Below are 12,541 nucleotides of genomic sequence, written 5' to 3'. Positions count from 1 at the left end.
GACCCCAGGTTGGGGCGCCTTAAACTTGTCACTGCTGTGCATCAAGAAGCCAAATGGCCAAAATTCCTGACCCAGGGAGGTTGGCTTTGTTATTGCCATTTTATGGATGAGAAACGCAGCCTCTGATAAAGAGCCTCTGATAAAGAGACGTATGTATGACAAAGTTAACACAGCTTCGTAAGTGACAGAATCAGTATTGATAGGACATTGCAAGAGAAGGGAGTCCAGAATGAATCATCATGGCAAGGGTTACAGAGAAAGGCACAGGAACCAAATGCAGAGCCCAGAGGGCTAAATGACCCAGAAATATTTACCCTCTAAGCTCAAATGACCCATTGCCAGGAGTAGGGCTTTCAGTTTCTCCAAGCTGATAGAGCTGGTGAACCGACATGATGAAAGTCAGCAGCACTGGCCAAGAGCAAGCTAAGGGAGTTCCAAACAGATGTTCCCTGTTGGGCATTTAGATTGTGGGCTTCTGCAGAAGCTATTCACTCCACCTGGAACACTCCCATCTCTTCTTAAAGTTATCTGACATATAAGTAAAAATAGTTACCATATGGAGAGTTTTATCTTTGTTCCACTCAGGAAAAAATACTGATATTCTCCCAGTTAACACACACAGAGATCATCTGAGGATAACAGGTTGTATTACCAGAAACTCAGTACCTTAAAATAACCCAAATGTATTACCTTACAACTTTGGAAATTCAGAAGTTCAAAATGGTTCTTATGGGCTAAAATTAACATAGCTGCCGAGCTGCATCCCTGCATCCCTGGCTCTGGGGGAAAAAGAATCTGTTTCTAGTTTCTAGGGGCTGCCTGCATTCCTTGCCTCCATCTTCAAGGCACATCACTCTAACCCTGTTTCTGTCATTACATCTTTCTGCCTTTGACTCTCTTGCCTCTCTGTTACAAGCACCTTTGTGATTACAATGAATCCAGCTGGGTAATTCAGGATGATCTCTCCATCTCGAATTCCTTAATTTAACGACAATTGCAAAAACTTTTCTACCATGTAAAGAAACATAGATTCACAGGTTCTAGGGAGTACGACATGGACATATTTGAGGGAACATTATTCTACCTACAAAACAGGTACATTGTTTATTTGAAGTTTTAAAAACTGAGTAAAACCTATCCCTCTGTATTGATCTATCATAGGCTCTTTCACCTAATATCCTATGTTGGAAATGTTAAAAACCACAGTGATTCCTCTCTCAATCCTTTCCACACTCAAAATCTAAAACACCTCCAAATTTTCTCTATCCCATTTACATTCTTAATTCAGGCCCTTCTTACCTATTGCCTGGATTATTTCAAAGGCATCCAAACTCATCCTCATGCCAACGTTTTCTCCCTCTTCCAACGCATTTTGCAAAATGCTCCCAGAGTTATATCTTAACACACAATTGTTGAAAGAAGAGCTTTAGACAAAAGAAATTTAACAAAGTTCACTTGAACATCCACGAATCAGAAAGCACCAACATGAAAGGATGTTATAGGCTCTGCTCCAGTAGTAACATGAGCAGCAAGCTTTATAGGCTGATCACAGCCTATAAAGAAATTATCTGATTGGAACCAGCTAGGCATTTCCTTTATTTTGGTATGATTCTGTGGAAGGTCCCTAGTTATAGAATCAGTTATAGAATCAGTCAGCTAGTTGGCTGTTTATGATTGTCAGAAGTTCAGTTGTTTTTGTTTCGTTTGCTTTTGTTTTTAAGTCAATTACAAGAAATGTCTTCAAGTTAAGTTTCAGCTTGCTTACTTAAGCGCTCCCAGTACAGAGATAACCTTGTTTGGATGAATGGAGGCAAGATGGTGCACTTCCGGGTTCTTCATCCCCCCAAATTTTCCCGCGCGCGTGAAAATGCAGCCGGCGACCCGGGAAGGTGCAGACCAACTAGGCATGCGCCAGGTGATGTCAATCTGAAGAGACCAAGATTTACCTGGTCGCACCTGCGGAACTCCCCCCGACACGCCCGTGCCCCGCCTATTGCCCTCCCACCCCTAGAAAAGCCGCTCCGGACGAACGCCACGCACGGACTTCCCAGCTTCCCCACTGCGGTCGGGACTGTTGGAACTCCGTCCGAGAGCTGCACAGGTGACTCTGTGGGCCTCATTTGTCAGGGGCCAACAGACCTCTCCCTACCCACATGTGCCTTTGTCCAACCCCAAGTTAATCTCGACTCATTTCACTCGCTTAAAAGCTTGCCTTCTCTCACAACCCACTCTCTCACTGCCTGATTTCCAGCGTCCCTTCCAACTCTTTACAGATGAAAGGCAGAAAGTGGCAGTTGGTCTCTTAGCCCAGCCTGTCGGTAACACCCACCGTCCTGTGGCCTATTTATCCAAACAGCTAGACCCAACTGTACGAGGCTGGCAACCCTGTCTGCGTGCGCTAGCAGCGGCAGCCTGCCTGACCCAGGAAGCAAAAAAGCTCATTAGAGGCAGTAATCTAACAGTCCTCTCCACACACCGTCTTCAGGATCTCATCTCTCATAAAAGTATTAGCCACTTAACTCCATCCCGGCTCCAACTTTTCCATCTCTTATTCATAGAAGACCCCACTGTTACTTTAGAAGTTTGCTCCTCTCTAAATCCAGCCACTTTTACTGCCAGACTCTCTTAAACCACCCCATACTAAACATTCTTGTCCTGAGGTTCTGGAGGCTCAACCCCCCAGCCACCTACACTTGCATGACCAGCCCCTTCAGAATGCACAACTAACCCTATTTGTGGATGGCAGCTCCTTTATCAACCCTCAAGGAAACAGACAGGCAGGATATGCAGTAGTTACCTCTTCCACAGTTTTAGAGGCAAAACCCCTACCACAAGGAACCACATCACAGCAGGCAGAACTCACTGCACTAACCAAGGCACTCCTACTATCAAAAGGAAAAACAGTAAACATATACACAGATTCTAAATATGCTTTTCTAATCGCACACACCCATTCAGTCACCTGGAAAGAGAGAGGGTTTTTAACCACCGGCGGTACCCCTATTATTAACAAAAACCAAATACTCAAACTACTAGATGCACTGTCGGCACCTTCCAAGGTAGCCATTATACATTGTAAAGGGCACCAAACTTCATCTAACCCGGTAGCAGCTGGCAACAATTTCGCTGACGTCACTGCCAAGTCAGCCGCTGGATTTTCCACCCCTAAGCCTCCTTCTGCCTGTTTTCTCTCCCCCCAGTATGCCCCTAATTACACTCAGGAAGAAAAGGCTAAGCTATTACAAAATCCAACAGCCAAACTAACTACAGGTGACTGGATATATATTGATAACAAACTAGTTATTCCTGAAACACAACTCCATACCATTCTAACAGACATACATAATTCTTTACATATAGGACCCAAAGCCTTATATGATTTCCTAAATCCCCTCCTCCACTGTCCAACACTACAAAAACACTTACTTACAATCAACCAGCAGTGCTCTACCTGCCTAAAGGCAAATCCTCAAGGCGCATTGCGTAATCCCCATCTCAGCCATCAACTCAGAGGACACCAACCAGGTGAAGATTGGCAAATTGATTTTACACATATGCCAAGACATAAAAAATTCAAATACCTCTTAACCCTTGTGGACACCTTTTCAGGGTGGATCGAGGCCTATCCTACCACAGGAGAAACCGCTAACATTGTTGCCTCTATACTCACTGAACATATTATTCCTAGGTTTGGCCTCCCGGTCACTCTTCAATCCGACAATGGTCCAGCATTCATCTCTAAGGTAGTCCAACAGGTGGCAGCCCTCCTACACATCACCTGGAAACTCCACATCCCTTATAGGCCTCAGTCTTCTGGTAAGGTAGAAAAGGCTAACGGACTCATCAAACAGCAGCTCACTAAACTCTCAATCGAAACCCGGCAGTCGTGGGTAACTCTCCTTCCCTTAGCCCTGACCCGGCTGCAGGCAGCACCTCGAAGCCCAACAGGCCTCAGTCCATTCAAATTAGTCTACGGACGGCCCCTAACCCTCCAACAAATACCTTCCCTGCCAGCCCCTTTGGCGAACTACCTCCCATATCTCACTCTTCTCAGACAACTCCTAAGACAACACGCTGAGTTAGCACACCCTCCTCCAACAGACGCCTACAACCCACATCTCTCCCTCAGTCCTGGAGACCAAGTATACATAAAAGATATCCAAGCCAAAGACTTACAGCCCAGGTGGAAAGGCCCATACATTGTCCTCCTGTCTACACATACAGCAGCAAAACTCCTAGGACACACGCATTGGGTTCATATTTCCCAGCTAAAAAGGGCCCCCACTGGGAACAATCAGTGGACATCAGTTCAACTTTCCCCCACTCGCCTCAAACTTACAAAACTTTCTTAACTAGTTCATGCTCCCTGATCCCTGGCGCTTAGCTCGCTTTCTCACCATCCTCTACATAAACCTATCAGACGTTCAGTACATAACCCCAGACCCATATCTACCTCCAGACAATAGTCCAGAGCAGTGGTTCTCCCGTCTCCTAACCTTCATCGAACATCTCCAGTGGCAAGGCACACTCCGTGACTACACTGAAAATGAAGTCTCATTTTATACTTATATTGCTGTTTCACTCATACACTCAAACCTTTGCTAGTCCACCTACTGTATGGCAATTTTTTCTCATCACTGAAACTTGGCCACAAGACAGCCAAACACACTCAGTAGCAGATAGTTCTGCCAGTTGTCTTCCTTAAGGCTATCAAACTTCTCTCCGCACAATAGAGACCCCTTTCTCATGGCTCACACTTATCCGCAAAAGGCTAAACTTAACCTACACTGTGAATATAACCAATCTCTCCCACTGCTTCCTCTGTGAGGCTTTAGAAGGTCAAAAACGGGCTGTTTTCCTCCCTCTAGTTATTGGAATCAGCTGAAAGCCTGGCCTCCCTGCAGTGCCAAACTACCTCAATAGCCCAAGTAGCTGCCCAAAACAGGCGAGCCCTAGGCTTGTTTACAGCTGAAAAAGGAGGCACTTGTCTCTTCCTTGGAGAAGAGTGCTGCTATTATGTTAGCAAGTCAGGCCTAGTAGACACTAACATTCAAACCCTCAATAAAATAAAAAACTGAGATACAGAATCTTAATACCCCAACCTTGCCGGGACCTTCCTTCTGGGTTTTGCCCATATTCCAACAAATGCTTCCATACCTCGTTCCTATACTAATACTGTGCCTTATTTTATTCTTCATCCGTACGTCCAAATGCCAACCATGGGCCCCGACCTTAACAGTGCCCCTTAACAGCAGGAAGTAGCCAGACAGACCACGGCACCCCTTTATCACTATTATCAATAAAAGGTTGGACTGTTTGGATGAATGGAGGCAAGATGGTGCACTTCCGGGTTCTTCATCCCCCCCAACTTTTCCCGCACGCGCGAAAATGCAGCCGGCGACCCGGGAAGGTGCAGACCAGCTAGGCATGCGCCAGGTGATGTCAATCTGAAGAGACCAAGATTTACCTGGTCGCACCTGCGGAACTCCCCCCGACACGCCCGTGCCCCGCCTATTGCCCTCCCACTCCTAGAAAAGCCGCTCCGGATGAACGCCACGCACGGACTTCCCAGCTTCCCCACTGCGGTCGGGACTGTTGGAACTCCGTCCGAGAGCTGCATGGGTGACTCTGTGGGCCTCATTTGTCAGGGGCCAACAGACCTCTCCCTACCCACCTTCTTCCCCTGAAGCTAGGTGACCAAAATAAACTTGCAGTTTTGCTCCTACACTTGCCTACTCGCTGGTTCTTTTGTGCCCGCTCTGGTGGTCTTAGAAAAACAAATCAAACCTCAGGCCAATAGCCTGGCCTCCTCATTTGCTTTGACACAATTATGTATCAGATTCTTGTTTAAAGCCTCTAATGGCTGCTCATCATCTAACAGGATACAGTCCACATAGCTCAGTTTGACAACCAAAATCCCTTCACAATCTTACCCTCAAACTACTCTTAAAATTCTCTTTCATGTATGTAACATCCCAGCCACATAGAACTTCTATTTTCAGAGGTCTGTGAGCATTTGAGAATGCCTTGACTTTACTCATTGTAAAGCAATACTCATTGTATTGCTGGATGCCCTTAATCTCTTTCTCTGCCTCCCGAGATTCAAGTCAGCCTTTTCATACCCCTCTAAAATACCAACAAAATTTTACCTGCCACTTCCTCCAAAAATATTTTCTCAAAATGCTGTACCCAGCCAAATTAGTAATCCCCACGTATGTTTACAACAATTCCTCATTCTTTTTATTATAACATTTACATTTTTAAGTTACTAGTTATTTTTATCATTGAATGCCTTTTCTCAAACCAAGAGTTTATTGAAGGCAGGGGCTGAGGCTTTTTTTTTTTTTAATTTCTGATCCAGCATTCAATATAAGCCTAGTTCATAGTAGCTATTCAATAACTCTTTTTGTTCTGAGCAAAACTGAGACTCAGATTGGTTCTTTACAGAATAGTAGATCAGTGATAGCCTGGGGAATCAGTTTATTAATAAACATTTTTAATTTTACTTTGGATGGAAAAAAGAAAGAAAGAACAGTTTCTTTTACGTATTTTTTTCTTTCTTTCTTTCTTTTCTCTTTTTTTTTTTTTTTTTTTTTTTTTTTTTTTGCACTGATATCTGGAAAGATAAGACAGAGAAATGGAAGATAAGATTTGCCTGCCCTGACCCAGTCTAAAAAGTAGAAGTAACATAGACAGAAAGACCAACAACAGGGGGAAGCTAAAGGGATCATCATAAAAATCTTGTAAGACTTAGGGAAAGAAGTGCTAATTCAGAGGTCCTCATGGCAGAATTTTACAGAGGTAAGTACAAAGTAACCATCCTATGCTACCATAGTCTCAGAGGGTTGAGAGTGATGACCCATGGAGAATCTCTGATCTCATCAAGTACGGGGGAGATAAAGGCACCCAGCAGTCTCCTTCTTACAGAAAGTCTGGTAGCCATAGCAGGTGCAGAGTTTCTCCCTACAGCATATTTTGGGCATCAAATACACTTTAGCAAAGTGTTGCTACCACTTTAGCAAAATATTGGAGCAGAGAAACATAAATGAATTCATGCAAACTCATATAAACCTTCTCTTGGGGATTCCCAGAAATAATTGTGAAAACTCCAGAAGCATTAAGCAAGCTGAGGTTTTGCAATCATGCAAATTAGAAGTAAGAGTCATGGGAAGTTGAGTGTTAAAGTTCATGTAACCTCATATTTATTCAAAGCTGGTGAGGCCTGAGATCATTCAGGTTAAATAAAAGATTGAATAAATGAATGAATGATATGTATGATGGAATGGAGATGGGAAATTTTACCAAAATCCAGGTTTTTTTTCAGTGTTCAGGTCTGTGCTTAGTAGGAAACTGTAAATTCATTTTATTGAAGGTGTGTTTCCGATAGGAGTTAATTATTTTAAAAGCTTAATTAAGTGGTTGGCACATGTCCTAGTTTCACTCTTGAGTCTATCATCCTGAACCTATAATGAACTGCAAGCTTTTTAACACTATACAGTTGTCCCTACTCAGATCTGCAGTTTTTCTCCTCTGCTTCAGTTTCCTGTGGTCAGCCAAGATCCAAAAATAGGTGCATGCAGTACAATATTTTGAGAGAAAATGACAGTATACATTCATATAGCCTTTATTACAGTATTATAATGGAGTTCTATTTTATTATTAGTTGTTACTCTATTATCATGTATAATTTATAAATTAAGCTTCATCATAGGTATACATGTAGAAGGAAAAACAGAGTCCACACAGACATACCTTGGAGATATTCTGTGTTTTGTTCCAGACTACCACAATAGAGTGAATATTACAGTAAAGCAAGTCACACAAATTTTTTGGTGTCCTAGTGTATAAAAAAGTAATGTTTACACTATACTATAGTCAATCAAGTGAAATGCAAATCAAAACCACAACGTGATACCACCTGCAAGAATGGCCATACTCCTACAAGAATGGCCATAATGAAAAAATGATAGATGTTGGCATGGATGTGGTGAAAATGAAACACTTTTACACCACAGGTAGGCATGCAAACTAGTACAACCACTATGGAGAACAGTATGGTGATTCCTTAAAGAACTAAAAGTAGATCTAGCATTTGATCCAGCAATCCCCCTACTGGGTATCTACCCAGAGGAAAATAAGTCATTATATGAAAAAGACACTTGCACATGCTTGCTCATAGTGGCACAATTCACAATTGCAAAAATATAGAACCAGTCCAAATGCCCATCAATCAGCAAGTGGATAAAGGAAATACACACACACACACACACACACACACACACACATATTTGGGAATAACACCCACAAAAAGGAATGAAATAATGACATTTTCAGCAACCTGGATGGAATTGGAGACCATTATTCAAAAAGACAATTCAGGAATGGAAAACCAAACATCATATGTTCTCACTTATAAGTGGAAGCTAAGCTATGAAGATGCAGAGGCATAAGAATGATACAATGGACTTTAGCAACTCAGGGGAAAGGGTGTGGGGTGGGTGAGGGATAAAAACCTACACATTGGGTACAGTGTACACTGCTTGGGTGATAGGTGCACCAAAATCTCAGAAGTCACCACTAAATAACTTATCCATGTAACCAAACATCACCTGTACCCCCAAAATTATTGAAATAAAATACTTTGTTTAAAGTGTACAATAGCATTATGTCTAAATACAATGTACATATCTTAAAATATTACATTGCTAGAAAATGCTGATGATCATCTGAGTCTTCAGTGAATCCTAATCTTCTGCTAGTGGAGAGTCTTGCCCCAACATTAATGATTTCTGACTGATCAGGTCAGAAATTGCAGAAGATTGGGGTGGCTGTAGCAATTTCTCTTTCTTTCTTTCCTTCCTTCCTTCCTTCCTTCCTTCCTTCCTTCCTTCCTTCCTTCCTTCCTTTTCAGAAGTAATGACAAATTGTATCTCTTTTTTGTTTTGCTTTGGGGCTGTGGCAATTTCTTACAATAAGACCACAATGAAGTTTGCCACGTTGACTGACTTTTCCTTTCACAAAAGAGTTCTCTGTCATGTATGATGTTGTTTGATAATATTTTACCCAACAGTAGAACTTCTTTCAAAATTGGAGTCAATCCTCTTAACGTCTGCTGCTGCTTTATCAACTAAGTTTATAAAATATTCTAAATTCTTTGTTGTCATTTCAACAATATTCACAGCATCTTCACCAAGAGTAGATCCTATCTCAAGGAACCACTTTCTTTGCTCATCCATAAGGAACAATTCCCCATCCATTCAAGTTGTATTATAAGATTGCAGCAATTCAGTCACATCTTCAGACTCCACTTCTAGCTCTAGTTCTTTTGTTATTTATTTCTGCCATATCTGTAGTTACTTCCTCCACTGAAGTCTTGAACTGCTCAAAGCAGTTCAAGGTTGGAATTAACTTCTTCAAAACTCCTGTTAGTGTTGATATTTTGACCTCTTTCCATGAATCACAGATGTTCTTAATGACATCTAGAATGCTATAATTCTTTCCAGAAGGTTTTCAGCTTACTTTTCCCAGATGCATCAGAAGAATCATAACCTGTGGCAGGTATTGCCTTACCAAATGTATTTCTTATGTAAGATTTGAAAGTGAGAATTAATTCTTGATCCATAGGCTACAGAATGGATGTTGTTAGCAGGCATAAAAACAACATTAATCTCCATGTACATCTCCATCAGAGCTCTTGGGTGACCGGATGCATTGCCAATGAACAGTAATATTTGGAAAGGAATTTTTTTGAGCAGTAGGTCTCAACAGTGGGTTTAAAATATCCATGCTGTAAACAGATGTGCTGTCATTCATTCTTTGTTGTTCCATTTATAGAGCACAGGCAGAGTAGATTTAGCATAATTCTTGAGTCCTTTGATTTTCAGAATGGTCAGTGAACATTAGCTTCAACTTAAAATCACCACCATCTTCATTAACCCTAACAAGAAAATCAGTCTGCCCTTTGTCCTTTGAATACAGGCATTGGCTTCTTTCTAGTCTAGATGGCATCGTCTTCCAATATAAGGCTGTTTCATGTACATTGAAAATCTATTGTTTAGCATAGCCACCTTTATCAATTATATTAGCTAGAGCTTCTGGATAGCTTGCTACAGCTTCTGCATTAGCACTTGTTTCTTCACCTTGCACTCTAATGTTATGAGACAGCTTCTTTCTTTGAACCTCATAAACCAACCTCTGTTAGCTTCAGACTTTTTTATGCAGCTTTCTCACTTCTTCCAGTTTTCATAGAATTGAAGAGAGTTAGGGTCTTTCTCTAGATTAGGCTTTGATTTAAGGGAATGTTGTGGCTGGTTTGATCTTCTATCTAGACCATTAAAACTCTATATCAGCAATATGTCTGTTTCCCTTTCATTTCAGCAGCTAATGCAGCTGGTGACTTTTAGTGCAACTGGAGTAGCACTTTTAAGTTCCTTCAAGAAGTTTTCCATTGCATTCACAACTTGGCTAACTGTTTGGTTCAAGAGGCTTAGCTTTTGGCCAGTCTCAGCTTTCAACATGCCATCCTCACTAAGCTTAATCGTTTCTAGCTTTTGATTTAAAGTGAGAGAGATACAGCTCTTCCTTCCATTTGAACACTTAGAGGTCATTATAGGGTTATTAATTGTCCTAATTTCAATATTGTTGTATCTCATGAAAGAGATGCCTAAGGAGAGGCAGGAAGACAGGACAATAGATGGTTGGTGAAGTAGTCAGAACACACGCAACATTTATGGATTAAGTTTGCCATGTTATATGCGTGTAGTTTGTGGTACACCAGATAATTACAATAGTAACATCAACAAATTAGCAATTATCACTGTAACAGATATAATAATGAAACACTTTGAAATGCTGTGAGAATTACCAAAATGTGACACAGACATGAAGTAAGCACATGCTGTTGGAAAAATAACCCTGATAGACGTGGTTGATGCAGGATTGCCACAAATCTTCCATTGTTAAAAATAAATTGCAAAATCTGTGAAGTGTTATAAAATGAGGTATGCCTGTATAAGGTTTGGTACTATCTGTGATTGTAGGCATCCACTATGGGTCTTGGAACAAGTCCCCTGCGATAAGGGTGGACTGCTGTGCATCAGTTTCTTTGTCCATGGAACAGAATTCCAATTTGTCCACTACACAGTTTAAAGGAAAGCTAGATATGTAAAATATTGTTTCTAAGGAATGAAACACGCTGAATCAAATAAAGCATAATGATCTATTTAACCTTGCTCTTAACTGAGGGGAAAAAACAACAGTATACAAAGTTAAAAAAAAATAAATGGAACAATAATATAGTTTATCTTGTCTGTTGTTTAACTGCCTATGAGATGCTAAGTTGAAATATTGTCTAACATTTTGCCAGTAGGGGAAAAAAAATAACAGCAGATGGGCCAAGCAGAAGGCAGTGCCAAATCATTTTGAATTCTTTTCCGTGTAGTTTTTTTTCCAGTTTCATTACAGATATGACTGAGATTGATAATCCTACATCAGAAAACATATATCAGATATTCTTATAATTGTATTACACATGTGTTTCTTTTAGGGCCAATATAAGCTTGCTTCTATAAGCAAGCTATTATAATTAAAGTCGTTTCTAGACAGCATCCTTGAGGAGTGAAAGAATTATCTAAGAATAGTAAAAATGAAGAGACTACTAACAGGAAACTGCATACACGATTGCCACTGGCCTGTTTTTGATGTTAACTGATTTTACCCATGAAGATGCTTATTAGTTGTCATGCACTCACTGATCTTGTTCAGTTTGTCATCAGGAGCTAAGTGGTATAACGGCAAAGGCAACAGATGTTGAGAATGACAAGCCAAATTACTCAAAACTCCGCCAATAATTTCCCCTCAAAAGTAAATGGTATGACTTTCTAATCTCCTGAATTCATTTCTTTCATAAGCAGTCTATGGGTTTCCATCTGTTTCCTGGACACAGATAACCTTATTTCCTGCCACACATGATAAGTCTACTCATCAGAGTCCAACCAGTACTCTTTTGTCATTGCAAATCACTTCTTCCAACTGCAACATTCTCAATCAGGACTGCAATTGAAAGACTGATAACGGTCCCACAGGAAATGTCCATCGTTTGGCAGGCCCACTTTGAATCCAAAGCTTTTGAATTGTGCACTGTCCAGCGTATTTTAAAAGTGTTTTCATAATTAAAGTATGCTTATACAATGTCTTCCTTCAACTTTTATATTGAGATACACTAGTTTATTAGAAATGAAAATTGGTTTATTCAAATAATAACATACTGGATTACTATTTCTAAAATATACATTAACTCATATTGATTGCAACAATGCTGCAATTATTATTCTCTATTTATAGAAGAGGAAATCAAGATCTGGAGAGTTTATTTTTAAAATCTTAATGAGAATTTTCTGGGTGTTAGACAAGAAAGGCATGAAAGATATAGCTATGATAAAATCAACAAGGATTCTGTGCTCATGGGTCTTAAATCCAGTAAAGGAAACAGGATTTAAATATGTTATACTACTAACTATAACAAATGCTATGAAGAAAAGGG

Source organism: Rhinopithecus roxellana, chromosome 16, assembly GCF_007565055.1.
Source record: "Rhinopithecus roxellana isolate Shanxi Qingling chromosome 16, ASM756505v1, whole genome shotgun sequence".
NCBI lineage: Eukaryota > Metazoa > Chordata > Mammalia > Primates > Cercopithecidae > Rhinopithecus > Rhinopithecus roxellana.
The sequence above is the reverse complement of the archived record's forward strand: the minus strand, read 5'-3'. Positions refer to the sequence as shown.